This window comes from Mauremys reevesii, linkage group 16 (genome assembly GCF_016161935.1).
Source record: "Mauremys reevesii isolate NIE-2019 linkage group 16, ASM1616193v1, whole genome shotgun sequence".
NCBI lineage: Eukaryota > Metazoa > Chordata > Testudines > Geoemydidae > Mauremys > Mauremys reevesii.
The window spans coordinates 31,063,313-31,078,293 of NC_052638.1; the positions used below are offsets into that span (position 1 = coordinate 31,063,313).

At 37.8% G+C, this 14,981-nt stretch overlaps 1 long non-coding RNA gene across 7 annotated transcripts in view; it reads right to left on the bottom strand.

The window, feature by feature from the left end:
• LOC120384234 overlaps positions 1 to 14,981 on the bottom strand; it is a 109,783-nt gene that overhangs the window by 56,881 nt on the left and 37,921 nt on the right. For 5 of the 7 annotated variants that reach the window (XR_005588698.1, XR_005588696.1, XR_005588692.1 and 2 more), the window contains one exon: positions 5,043 to 5,198. This is a non-coding gene — a long non-coding RNA (uncharacterized LOC120384234). Of the gene's footprint in view, positions 1 to 5,042; positions 5,199 to 8,552; positions 8,622 to 14,981 lie in introns of all 7 variants that reach the window. The other 2 variants (XR_005588693.1, XR_005588695.1) reach the window with 1 other exon arrangement.

Consider the following 14,981-nt stretch of genomic DNA (forward strand, 5'->3'; position numbering starts at 1 on the left):
AAAAACCAGTGGGAGAACACTTCAACCTCTCTAACCACTCAGTGATAGACTTGAAGGTGGCAATTTTGCAACAAAAAAAACCTTCAAAAACAGACTCCAAAGAGAGACTACTGAACTTGAATTAATATGCAAATTAGACACAATTAACTCAGGCCTAAACAGAGACTGGGAATGGTTGGGTCATTACACTAATTGAATCTATTTCTCCTCACACCTTCTATGGGTCATCTTAATTATCACTTCAAAAGTTTTTTTTTTCCCCTCCTGCTGATGATAGCTCATCTCAATTGATTAGACTCTTCCTGTTGGTATGCATACTTCCACCTTTTCATGTTCTCTGTATGTATAAATACAGAGCTGTAGCTCATGAAAGCTCATGCCGAAATAAATTTGTTAGTCTCTAAGGTGCCACAAGTACTCCTGTTCTTTTTGAAATTACACTTTTTTTAGTTTTTTGGAAGTAATATAAGCGATATAGAGTTAATTTTGTGAGAAGCATTTATGAGGCAAAAATGTCAGGGGGATTTTTGGGGTGGGGGTGGACTTGGAGATACAATTACTGAGTTACTATCCTCAACAAATTCAGAGAGTTTGGTTTGGATAAGTCTCCAACTGCTCAGCACATTCTCCGTCTGTTTTAAGTTTTCCCATCTGAGTGCTGAACTGGTATACTATGAGGACGTGAAAAGTAGAATTTATAGAGGATTCAGCCTTTAACCTGTATTAGGAAAGCCTTCCTGGGTTTCACTTGCTCATTCTCACATATTGGTTATAGTAGGACTGCATCTGTGAATAGGGGAATAAATTGTTTGCAGTGTGCCTTACAATGTACAAGACTTGTGTCAGCTCAAATCCCTCTGGCATTTCATTCCACTAATTATCTCATTAATTTAAACATGCATCAATCTCTGGCTCTCGTGCACTTCAACATGGGCACTGTCAGCTGAGTTGTCCCAAAGGATAGAAGAGAAATCTCGGCTGTAAATGGGTCCTCAGCCCTGGATGGTTTTCAGGATTATGATCAAGGCTTTGAATGATCAATGAAAGCAAAGAGGAAGCCAGTGAAGAGAGTGGAGCAGAAGAGTGCTGTTTTCTCAGCAGCTTAACCTCCTAAGGAGGTGTGTTCTGCAGAAGATGAAGCCTCCATGTTACTTGTACCGTCAATCCACACCTATCAAGTTACAGTAATCAAGTCTGGAGGTGACAAATGCATGAATCACAGTGAATTGCTTATCCAACGGTCATGTAAAACAACAGTTTCCAAACCTCAGGAGGACAAGAATCTTCTCAAGTCAGTCTCTTTTTAGATAGATCCAGCACCCTTGCTCTGGTTCCTGGCTGGCACTGGCACAAAACAATGTCTCTTATTTTGGTGATTCTAGTTCCAGTTCCAAAAACAAATTAATAAAACAAAATGAAGAAAACCTACTTACATAGTTTAGTAACTTTAAAAGTGGCACCGCAGAGTTTTCAAAGAAGGGAAAGGGCGCTTTAGCCAAACTGATTTGTCCTGCATTAGCTAACATATGTTGTCTCAGCCACTTATCCAAATGTTTTACTTTCTACTTCCCTACTTGACCGGTGTAAATGATGTAACATTGACTCAGTTAATCTCCCAACCTATACATATCTCCTACATTATACATTCGTTTTCAGACGGACAGTACTTTCAGCCTAATAAAGCAATGGAAAAAGCATCCAACAGTGGTAGTGAACACTGTGTTATGAAAGTATTACCCAGGTTGAGTCACACAAAGGTAAGATAACTCTACTACTATATAGGGGCAATATATTACTGAATATTATGGAGCAGATCCTTAGCTAGCGCAAGCAAGCTGACTTCAATGGAGCTGCATCAATTTATGCCAGCTGAGGATCTGGTCCTGTACTGCCCTAGCCGGAAACCCATATCCACTGTCTAATCAGGGCATATTGAAATGATACGTTTTACTCCTTTAGGTAATATGATCATAGGCGGTGACAGTATTTTCCCTTAAAAAGATTTTAAGAGTCCTAATTTATCTTTGGCTGTCCTAGAGACCACATGTATTAACATTTCTCAAGCTGTCATGCTAAGTTTTTAGATGTCACATCTGGTTGCATCAGTCACATCACTTTATATTACATTCTAAAGCATGACTGATGCTACTAGACAAGATATTTTACTAAATATTCTGTTTTTGAGATTGGTGGGAGTTTTGGTTTGTTGTTTTTTTATCTATTGATCCACATATGTCTGAACTGTTCTAAGAATTATAATTTGCAGGTTGCCTTTGATGTAGGATACAAACTACAGGCCTGCTCCCAAAAATCTTTGCTCTAGCAATACTTTCTTTGAGTTCAGTAGGCGTTAAGCCTGAGTAAGGTCTGCAGGCTTGTGTTTACATGTCCAGTTTCAAACAAACAGTTTTTTTAAAAGCCTTCTTAACCTTTTGAAATCTTATATTAAGTCATATTCTGGAAAGATCAACCATGCTGTAAACGTCTCACCCCTTGAAGATGAATAAGTGTAGGAAGACATTATCATTGCTATTCCAACAAAGATTCTGTTACCCTTGAGCAGCCTGTATTGTATAGTATTTCCTATCAATGCCAATCCCTAAAAATCAAGGAAGTCACCAGCTAAAGCAATATTCACATTCAGACCAATGCAGATGCCTGACCTCAGAATATCATAATACCTTAAAAACACTCACAGACTCTTCAATAAGAGCTACTTTAATTCCAAGATACAACCACCTACATTACACATGCCCAGTTCCTCACGTTTAAATGCACAACCTTAACCCCAACTTCAGTAAGACTAAGATTTTAAAGTAGTTTTACTTTAAAAAGGCATGATGTCTTAGTAGTATTTTAGAAAAAGAAATTATTAGGTCAAAACTAAGTGTTTATTTTTGAGGAAATGAATACCCACAAATAGATTATTTGCAAAAACAGCCTCTACGGGAAAGTTAAATTATCCAATCAGATATGAATGTTATAGATACAGATAAGAAACTGACAAGAGTAGGATGGGATAGAATAGAAGAGTTAAAATAAAGATATTGCCTTTATGTTCATGGTTTTTATGCTGATTACTTTGGAGGATAATCTGCTTTCCATTTTCTCGCTCTCCATTTTGTTGAATACAATCATATCATCAATAGACTGGATCATTCACACACAAAATAGGGACACAAGGTAATGGTTCTATTATACTTGTTGTCTTATGATGATGGCCTCCATAAAATTCCTGAAATAATCATCATCCTCCTCCACCGGTGAACTCTTTGTTACATGGTTAGTCTTGCATATAGTTCAAGCTGCAGTACCACGGGCCTGCTATTAGTTACACTGGAGTGTGGAGGAAGTCACCAAAAATGAACTCTCAAATGTAATAGGCTTATTGTGACAGTAGGTGTAACAGCCTTCTTTGTTGTTGCCTCCTCTCTTATGGGAACAATTCTGCAGCTACACTACATGCAGAATTCCCAATGAAGTGTTTGAGAAAAGTGTACATTAGGGCCCAATTATGCACTAAACACATTTGTTTTCATTACTATGCTTTCTATCTAGATTTTGGAGGAGTTAGTTTTGCTTTGCTATATGGCTCTAAAACTACAACACAAAAATATGATTTTTAGCAATTATTCTCCCCAACCCTCATGTGTACAAATTTAGAAAAGTACCTCTGTGCATAAGCTAAGCAGAGTCAACACTTTTTTTCCATAGCACTCTGGAAACCTTGTAGAGCATTAAGACATATATAAAGATTTGGGTCTTCTTTTGATCTTTTCAGAAAGGAGAAAATGGAGAAAGGCTCCAATTATTTTTAACTGGCTCTAAATCAGAACCTAATTTTGCATAGAAAGCATTTGTATTTAATACATCTGCAGAACAAAATAATTAAGTTTATAGAAGAAGTTTCAATAGATTTGTACATTTTGAGATACGCACCAACCTTTAACGATAGAGCATTTCCCAAGGCCCTGAAGAAAAGCAGATTCTACAAATTACATGTAACATTTTTTCATGTGTATCATAGGTGAAATCAATGGAAAATTTGCAACTGACTTGTATTGGACCAGTGTTTTACCTCCTATGTGCTGCATTTATTTCAGTGCAGAGTAGTTAATATTTTTCAGAATTAATGTTAGAAGTGAGGCATATTTCCACATGTCATATACGCAGGTCTGTAGTTTAAAACCATATATTTAGCTGCTTAGATTATCAAGTATTGGAGGGTAAACAATTTAGGAATTTTGGGAAGAATGAACGAAATGCAATTTGCTGACAGCTTAGTCATTTTTACATGCAAGATTGTGTTAGGCCATATTTTTAGTATGTGGAATATGATGCAGATATAGCAGCAGAATTTGATAAATAGAGGGTTTTTTTCCAATGCATCTGAAACACTTGACATTCAGTATACAATTTTTGAAAATGATAAAATCATAATTGTAAAAAAAGACCTGCAGTATTGCCAATCAGATTCTCACTGTTATGTGCACCCTGGCACATATATCTTACTGTCCCCCTGCAGAAGAAGGAATGAGCATAAAGAAAAGAGCAATTTCCCTTCTGTAAATTGGAAAGTCTGCCAACCAGCTAAGTGATCTACCATCAATCAGTGTTAAATTCTCCTTAGCTGCAGAAAATTCAAGGGCTAACTATTACTGAGAGATTTCACACAGTGACTAATGGTATATGACAAACACATTTAAAATCTGCATAGACTAGCACCAGTTTAAAATATAACAGGAATAATAAATAAATTATAAAGAAATCCTGGTGTGTAAAATAAGATATAATCTTCTCAGACACATATTGTATGTAGAAGATTACCATTCCAGAAATGCATTCAATATTAAGACAGAACAAAGTATAAAATAAAATAAAATTTAAAAAAAAATCCTTTGGCAAAGCTTCTTTCATACAAAAAAGTGTGCCCCAAAGTTGCATGTAGGGAAGAAAAACAGGTTAGTGAGACATTGATGGCATAAATTAGAGGAGACAGTGAAGTAAAAACATTGGTCCAAAGATTTGATTTTGTTACTCACTGAAGAAGTCTGAAATCTTAAGCCCTAATTCAGGTATCTGTTCCACGTGGCAGGTATTCTAACGAATCAGGGATGATATCATCACTTCTATACCAATATGGTTGTTTCTTGACATGACGATTTTTGGTTCAACCTGCACCATTTCACTTTACGTTCCTTTAAAAAGAAAATTTCTTCAGTTAAAAGGATATGCGAGAATTATTTATAAGATAGAGGTATTGCTACACATAGGAATCTTGGCCCAGGTCCTCAAAAGGTATTTAGAGACTCTGAACTTCCATTGAAATCAATAGAATTTAGGAAACTATGTACCTTTGAGAATCTGGGCCCTCTTGGCTAATCAAAAGTTCTGCCTCTGCAAATACAGGTTAAATGCTATTCAAAGTATCTCTCTCACTGAAGGAGTGGTCCACTGATTCAGAGATACATTGTACTAGAATTATATTGTGAAATGCATGGCCCTTTTTCATATATTTCCTGTAATTCTCAAAAATAATACCTTTGTAATTTTTTTTTAAATCCTATTAATAGTGGCTGTTTTAGGTCAAAAATTGTAACCATTTAAGTCCATGGGAGTTTTGCCTTTGATTTTAAATGACCACAGGATTGGGCCCATCCGTCATAATTTTTTACTTTGTCAAGTTATGAAAAAAAAAAAAACCACAACAGCTTGGGGAAAAGAAGTCTTCCTTCTGAATAGAAACATATTGTGAGAAAAATAGAAATTTATAAGTCAGAGTTCCTGGGCAAGGTATGCTATGCTGAGCAATGCCACCATTTCTTCTAACCCCCAAAGTCTCATGGAAAACTCTGAATGAAGTTAGTTACACATACTTTTCAGTGAGAGTGAGCTATACCAGCCAAACTACCCCCATTCCCAGGAACTCCAATAGAAACATCAGAATCAAGAGGGAAACAATAACCATCATGTTCAAATACCTATGGCTCTTTGGATGCAAAGCTTGCAAAATCTGGTTTTTTTCATTCTATTTCATCAATCACCATCCTGTCTCTCAAAGTTTAGACATTCATAGCTAGTTTCTTCAACAAGAAAAAAAATTAACATGCTGAACCTATCTACCTCTGAACTGTGCCTTTCACAATGACTCAGGATCGGCTTAACTAATCATCTCTCATCCAAGCTCAAATACCTAATGTTTAAATTGGATAAAGAATCTCTGTATATGTTAAAAACAGAGCAGTACAGACACCAATGCCTCTGTAAACCACAAATTTTGAAGTGTTTTTCAGCAACCACCACAGATAATGCAATAAAATCAGCTATAATTTCAGATAGATCAGCTTCTGAGTCAACAAAAGCAAACTATCCCTAAACCCAAGTTCACTAAGAGCAAATCCTGTACAGATAATGCTTGCAAATCAGATATTAGGTCACACAGAATAAATGGTTTAAACAATCTCCCCCTTAGCTGAATTATACTAATGGCTCAGTGATTCATCTCTATTATCTAGTCTCATTTGCATGTACAGGATGGCTAATAAGTAAAAAAATTGAAGATTTACATCAAAATACTTTGTTTTCAACATTCAGTGCCATTTTATCTAACTTTATACAAACATATAGGGGAATAAAGGATACTTTGGAAATGTTACTAGTGCAAAACAGATCAAGCCTCTAAAATGTCATTAAATGCCAGGCAGGGGCATCATTTTGTAAAAATTTTTATAATTTGAGATATACCTATCTCCTAGAACTGGAAGGGACCTTGTCAGGTCATTGAATCCAGCCCCCTGCCTTCACTAGCAGGACCAACTACTGATTTTTGCCCCAGATCCTTAAGTGGCCTGTTCAAAGATTGAACTTATAACCCTAGGTTTAGCAGGCCAATGCTCAAACCACTGAGCTATCCTTCTCCTCCCATTTCAGAGGGAGGGAAACAAAGTTGTGTCAGCATATAATTGCAGAATATAATATAATCACATTTAAAAACAACAACAACAACAACAAACAACATGGGGGAGGTAGCAAAAAGTGGAGCATATAGACCTATGAAAAGTCCAGAGGCAAATGTCCCCTTTCTCCATAGCAACTGATGCCAGATTGTGTTACCCTTACTCTTGTGTAGCCCCAGTGAGGCCAATGGGACCTCCTGTAGAATAAAGTCTCTCAATCTTGGCCAAAATGAGTAGGATCCATTTAGGATTGCATTCAAACAATGTCAGTGTTGTAAGAAGTTTATGTCAAAGGAAAACCATGTTAGGTTTTTTTGAGGTGATCAGTATTTCCAATTATTTTATTTTCCTTTCCCCAAAAGGGAAACAAAAAGTATCTCAAAAAATTTCAGTTAATGAGCTTAAAGTTGCACTGAGATCTGGGTGAAAGTATATTTGCCAACACTGTTTCAAATTAACATGCCATGCTCAATTATATTGAAAATTTCAGTGGAATGTTTAGATGAGTAAGAAGTTCTGGATCATATGCAAAATTTGGACTCTTTGCACATCCAAACACCAAAGTTACTTACAATCAGATGAAAGTACTAATTGAAATTAATAAAAATGTGTTTCTTCTACCTGAACTTTATAAAAAACATTTATCCAACAATAATAACTGTGCAATTCATTGATTTGCATAGTGATGTCCTTTATTTACAGTATGGGGGTTGGCAGTGTTATCTTTACTTTTAAAAGATTTTTATCATCATTATTGGGCCAAATCCTCAAATCCTTGCCCTGGTCATCAGAAATTTACCAAGCAAGCATAAAGTTTAGACTGTAGGATTTAGCATTTTGTTGAATAATCAACATTTGCTATGGGTTATGCCTGAAAGTGTGTTCTCAGCCATGAGCAAGGGATGGTTCCTCAGGTAGAACTCTGGAAAGAAATTGTGAACCAGAGATACACTTTGGAGGCATTGCTTTCCAGGATTCCTGGTTTGTAAAGGAGGAAAGAAAAGGGGAAGTATTTTTCATCAGCCCATTGCCAGATGCAGATAGATACTCCCCTCTCAGGTCAGTCACAGGTGTTTGGAGTTATGATCCCCCTCAGACTCATAGACTTTAAGGTCAGAAGGGACCATTATGATCATCTAGTCTGACCTCCTGCACAATGCAGGCCACACAATCTCACCCATCCATTCCTGTAGCAAACCCTTAGCCTATGTCTGAGTTATTGAAGTCCTCAGATCGTGGTTTGAAGACCTCCTCCAACTCCATCCCATTCCTTCCCCACTTATTTGTTCATGGTGATGGGAGAGAGGGAGTATTGGATGCACAGCCCCTGCTTTCACCGCCAGATATGACTAGGCCTGTGTAGGTGATAGAGAGGTGGCTGGGGACCGTATGTCCGTTTTCTCACCTGAGCAACCAGGCAGGACTGGCAGCCTTTATGTACATAATGTCCAGCAACCCTTGAACTCTGTGTATATCTTTTACATAATTTTCACACCTCTATTTAAAAAAAAATCCCCATCAAATCTAGGAAGCTGTTGCCAGAATAACCTAGAAATGTCAGAATCTTTACAGATATCTCTGGAGCAATAAACATACCTGCTTCATATCTGCCTATGCAACAGCATCCAGGTGGATAGCAAGGCCTTCAATTCCATCCCAAGTGACCTTGAAGACACCATTAAGCTAAATGAGATTAGTCATTGGATCTGTGTGCAGTTGTGCTCAGCAGCTGTAGCTACAGCATCAGCATTTATCAATAAAAGAAGCTAGATAAAAAGAGAGGAGAGAGAGAGAGACTGGATTTAGAAGCACTGAAGATGATCACAAGGACATATGGTGTCTGAATTCCTCAAGCAGACAGAGAAGAGCATGAATAAAGAAGCATATTAAAAATGGAAAATGTCTCTGAAGAATGCACATTTTCATAATACACTGCAAGTGTTTGCACAGAGGCCTCCCATTCAAAAAACTGAAGTTTATTGCCATCATCCACAGTAACAGCAAACAGAAATGGTGGGATTTTATGTACAGTGCTTCACTTGGAGAGCTTTAATGTTCATGAAGGCAAAGGCAGTTACTTCCCTGGCAAATCACGTTATTGGGAATATGCTGATCATCTGGCTAAATTGAAACATTCATAAAATATCAGCATCCCAACTGAAAAACAGCCATTATGCCACAGTGGTGACAGGGTTTCCTTTACACATAATTGAAACATTTATGCTGTGGTACAAATTGATATTCACGCTAACAGCTTTACTCTGGAATGCAAGGACAATATCCTTGCATGCAGGTTATGAGGCTACTGTATGCATTAGAGAAATCCATCAGGAAGAAGGCATTGCTTCTGTTCAAGGCAGTATTGGGACTGCAAATGATAGCATGTGTGTTTCTAAATAGAGATTGATTAATTAATCTCAAAATGTTCATTACAATAAATGTACATTTCCAGATCAGAGAGTCTGGACAATCAGTTTGGAAAAAAGTCACCATAGGATTTTCAGTACTTGCTGATTTTGAGTCTTCAAATTACTTTAGGAATTGTGTTCTCAAACTGAGGCTGGGACAAGCTGAAGAAGACAGATTGTCAAGAGCAGCCAGTTCCCTGTATGTGGCCACTAGTTTTAAGAGCCTAAATTCCATTTTCAAAAGTGACTTAGGTGTTTAGAGACTTCAGTCCCGTAAAAGGTCAATGAGGTTTAGGCTTACAAATCTAAAATCAAGATTAGGTGGCTTTTTCCCAACCTAAAAGGTATACTCTAACACAAATGAAAGTTGCAAAGAATCCTGTGGCACCTTATAGACTAACAGATGTTTTGCAGCATGAGCTTTCGTGGGTGAATACCCACTTCTTCGGATGCAAGCATCTGATTCTGATGCAGTCCAAAGTGGCTTAACCCAGCCATAAATTATGCCTAGTCTTGCTCCCCAGGGAAGTACTAGAGTCACAGATATTAAGGTCAGAAGGAACCATCAGATCATCTAGTGTGACCAGTGGTGGCAGATGACAGAACAAGGAGCAATGGTCTCAAGTTGCAGTGCGGGAGGTCTAGGTTGGCTATAAGGAAACAATTTCACTAGGAGGGGTAGTGAAGCACTGGAATGGGTTATCTAGGGAGGTGGTGGAATCTCCATCCTTCTAGGTTTTTAAGGACCATCTTGACAAAGCCTTGGCTAGGATGATTTAGTTGGGGTTGGTACTGCTTTGAGGAGGGGCTTTGACTAGTTGACTTCCTGAGGTCTCTTCCATCCCTAATCTTCTATGACTCCATATATCTCAGGCCATCATCACCTTGCACACCAAACTCAACCACCACAATTAGACCGAAGTATTGCAAGAGATTAAAGTATTATGTGCCATGGGAAGAGAACAAGAGGGACTGAGGTGCACCAATGCCCGAGGCCACTGCAATGACAGGGGATTATTTAAAATGAGATATACCCAGATTATCCTAGAAAGTGACCAACACCCTATGCTTCAGAGGAAGGTGAAAAAGATCCAAGGTCCTGGTCAATCTGACTTCGGGGAAAATTCCTTCCTTGCCCTAATATGATGATCAGTTAGACCCCGAGCATTTGAGCAACACCCACCATCCAAGCACCAGTTTCACCTCAGAACACCTTTCTATCCTGTCCAATGCCCCATATCCAACTGCAGCCATCCCGGATGCTTCAGGTGTCTGAATCACAATGCCACCCTGATCTGTTCCTGCAGCTGTGGTGTGGCTTCCTCACTCCCCCTTACCTAGGACTATGCCTAGAGTCACAATCTAAGCCTGAAAAGGAAAGGGAAGATTCAGTAATTTATTAATATAAAAGCATCTGAGTCCATTTCCTGTTAATTGTCATGCTGTTACTAGCATTTAATATTTATATAGCAATGGTGCTCAGAGGCTGCGGTCAGGATTAGGGACTTCTTGAGTTAGGCATATCACCAACACAATGGAAGACAGTCCCTGCTCCAAAATGCGTATAATCTTCATTCTGTCTAGAACCAAACAGAAAGCTTAAAGGAAAATAGTGGGGCCCAGATCTGTTTTTTTTATTAATTATTATTAAACTTTGGACTAGTCTCTCTCCGCTCACAATAGCATGGACCTCTCTCATTTAAATGCTATTGTAATGCTACTTATTATTATGGTAGGACTTATTCTGGTTAATAAAATAATAAGTTACTAACACAACACAGTATTCTAATGTTAGAAAGGGAAATTACTAATGTAAAAATGGGACTGAGAAAATGTGATGGATATTAGGAAACAATTTTTATCAGAGGGAGTCAGAGGGAGATGTATGCGAGACAGAGCCTAGTACATGGGCGGGAGGGGAGGAAAATCAGATGAGGCATAATAGCTTGTCAATTAAAATTATTTAAATGAAAATTCGCTACCCCACCAGCTATTTATCTCCCAGGAAATTTGCATCACATTATTGTAAACTGAAAGTTCACCCTTTGAATTGGTAAATCTGGTTACCTGAGGATTAAAGTAGGTGAATTTGCTTCAGATATCTTCTTGATGGGTTTTGAAATAGCCATTTATATAGTCAAACTCTATACATTGTACATTTGTCACTCCCATATTGTCCACTTGTCTGTTCTCATTTACAAAGCTATGCATTGCTAGCAGTAAAGGAAAATGTCAGAGACTAATGATAACTATGTTTGCTAATCATCATTAATTCTCTAGTGTCTAAAAGCAGTTAAGAACCTACAAAAATTTGGAGCATGATAGGTTTTAAAAAAATTGCTAGATCGCAGCTGAAGGGTGATTTTTGCTAGGTCTATTTTATATGCTTTGACAGATCTTCAAGTTAATTCTGGAAGAAAGAATTCCCCATCATTTCATGCACTGTCTGTCTCAGAAAGATCTCCTACTATTTTCTCCATTTCATTCTGACCATCAGCCTCACACAATATTCTCAAGTCAATGTTCATGCTTATTAAATGGTGATGGCTACATCAGAGAGATGTTTTTTTTCTGGAATATTAGCACTGGAGAGGTGCTTGGACAATTTTGAAGATTGTCTAGAAGTAGAGCTACCACTGTAGGGACAAAGTACGGAGATTAGAGGGAAAACGTTCCACAGTCCGGTCACAGGCTGTTCTCATCTTGTAAGTCACCAGTGGAAAGGAAAGGAAGTTTTAATGCTGCAGAGTAATGTAATTCTCAAGTACAATTCTGCTCAGTTTAAGAGCTATATCACTGAACCATAATTTTTTCATTTCTCACTACTTTTCATTTTTTCCAGTGCAGTTCCACCAAAAGTGATCATGTTATATGTAGATTTATATAGGGCAAAACTGTCCCTTGCCCTACTTACCTATGCTTACAGTACCTCCTTACTCCCCTGCATGGGATATGTGCCCTGTGGGTCCCAGCAAAGATGGGAGAGTAGTGTCCATGATGCTTCTTCTACCCATCTACTACAGGTGACTGGAATAGTTGCCCGAGAGGGACAAGGCAGAACCAAGGCTGCATCCCACCCAACAGATTGGTCAGCATAGCTGACCAGACAGAGAAGGATATAATTTGCTTTAGACTTGTGGCTGATTAATTCCTTCTAGAGCAAAGGCAAAGCCAGGGATAGTTCCCTCCTGAATCTGCACCTGGACAACACAGCTAATCTGTCACTTGGCAACATGTTCTCAGTAAATCTAGTCCCTACATAGCAACCACATCAAAAAAGTAGAGTGAGCAAGCAGTAAATGGGATATTTGGTGAGTAACAGTATGGCTGGTTACCAGTGTTAAGTGTAGCGAAGAATTATTGAGCAGCAGGAACATGCTAGGAATGTTGCTTCAGATTACCAGATGGCAACAACTCTAATTTATATTCTTGCCAGGACTGCTAAAAAGTAAGTGAATGTAACATACTATAATATTGTTCATAAAAAAAAGAAGAAGAAGAGCAGGGAATCCAATAAGTGTTCCATGATTCAGCAATTCAGTCAGTTAACTGCTCCCAGTCAAATACAACTTCAAATAAATTTGAGAAGGGCCTCACATGTATGCCATCTGTTAGGATAAATCTAAAACCCAAGGATATAATTGGAAAAGCTCATGAGCTCCATGCAAACCTCAAGAAGGAGAGAAGGTGTGTGTGTGGGGGGGAGGAGAATACAAATTTGCTGTGTTTATTTTAACATTATGGATATGGCAATTTTATTATTATTATTATGGACTAGTGGCAACCAAACTCTCAGCTCCTCAAACATATGATTACCACTAATTCAACAGAATAGCTGCCAAATCTAGAATAAAACAGAAAATGGATTTTTTTTTAAAACCACAAGACATATAGACTTTTTATATATGCCTGACAAAACAGCAATGGGATAGATTCTGCCACCCTTACTCAGACAGAGGAATATTTACTCTGCTTATAATATCACTGAAATCCTTAGGCCTACTTCTGAAATACTTAGCAGAATCTAGTGCTAGATTCAGATCTGAGTTACAATGTGTAACATTCTGATTCACTTCATTCATTTCAGTGGAATCACTCTCCTTTTACAATGGCATAACGGATTAGAATCTGGCCTCTAGAGTTTTAATACCCACTTATATTTAGTGAGCAGGAAGGCATTAGCTTCAGACAAGAATTGTTAATTTACCCTTCTTTAGTCAGACATAAAAGCAGATGTGCTTGTGTATATATTTATATACAGTTATGTGGCTGAGTATTATTCAAAATGCACATAAAGCTGCAGAGAGGATAGCGATTTTTAAATTCCTTTTTAATACTTGCAATTGAGGGTACAACTTTTATTTTGAAATACATTATTTCCATGTCTTTGATCAGCTTTTCAAAAAAAAGCTTAAGGGGATAATAATGTTTTCTGTACAAGTATTAAATGTTAACAGCAGTTTGCTTTTGAGAATATTCCTTCCCTGCAGAGTCTTTACAACTAAGTTATCAAGAAAGTTATCTAAAAATATTATTTAATTAAATGGGAAATGTAAAATTAAGTCCATCATAATAATATACTCATCTTTTTCAGCCCACTCTTAACCAGCCCTCCTGCTTTTATTTGAAGTATATTCTGTTCTTTATTTTGTTTAAATTGTGATTTTTTTCCCCCTCATGATAGTGTCTAGTGAAAGGCTTAGTGGATGAATCTCTCTCTCTCTCTATTTCAAGGCTAAACCCTCTGACACCACTTCTTGGCTTCCTCACCACCCTGTTTTTCCATGACCCAAACTCTGTCCACGTCATCAACTTCACTGCAAACAAAAGTGACTGGATTCACCACTGTCTTTTGAGTAATATATAATACTCAGATCTTAGAAAAGTACTCTGTATTTTATTGTAAACTAAATTCAGCTACCAAACTAACTTAAGGAGGAACCTCTTGGATCAGTTCTGGCTAGAAAAATCACTAATCACTAGCATCTCTCTCAGCAATATATTTAGGAATGTCACACATGAGCAATGAAACCAAAGAAATCAAGGAGATGCCATGTAATGGGAACACTCTTTGGTCTTCAGATTGTTGGGTAGGCCACTGCAGCCTTGCCACTATTTAGAGGTGAATATCCTTTTGGAGAGCATTTCAGATGGTATGTGCGAGGACCCTGCTGTTTGCATGCTCTTTACAGCTCCTAAGAGGAGCCTGAAGAATGGCTTGCTTTTAACACTATGCAATCTGTCACAAAGCCACCTTAAACATTGTGCCCTTAATCAGTACCTATGTTATCTATAACAAAATGATGAGAAGAATAATCAGAAGGAATATTTGCAAAAAGAGAAGCAACACAGGGTCCCAGACATGGTTTGCCTAAGTTTTGTGGCTATTTTGTGAGACCTCGCAGGATTGCAACAACAGTGATAACACTGTAGGACCAAATGTCCCATCCAGGCATAATGGCATGGCTAAATAAAACAGTGAAATACAAATGCAGAAATATGAAACACATGATCCTGCATAATGCACCACCCAGTGCCTGCCAAAATGCAGATAGACAATTCCCCTAACAGGCTGTTATTTAGTCCTTTTCTATATAAACACAATGAAAATCAAGGT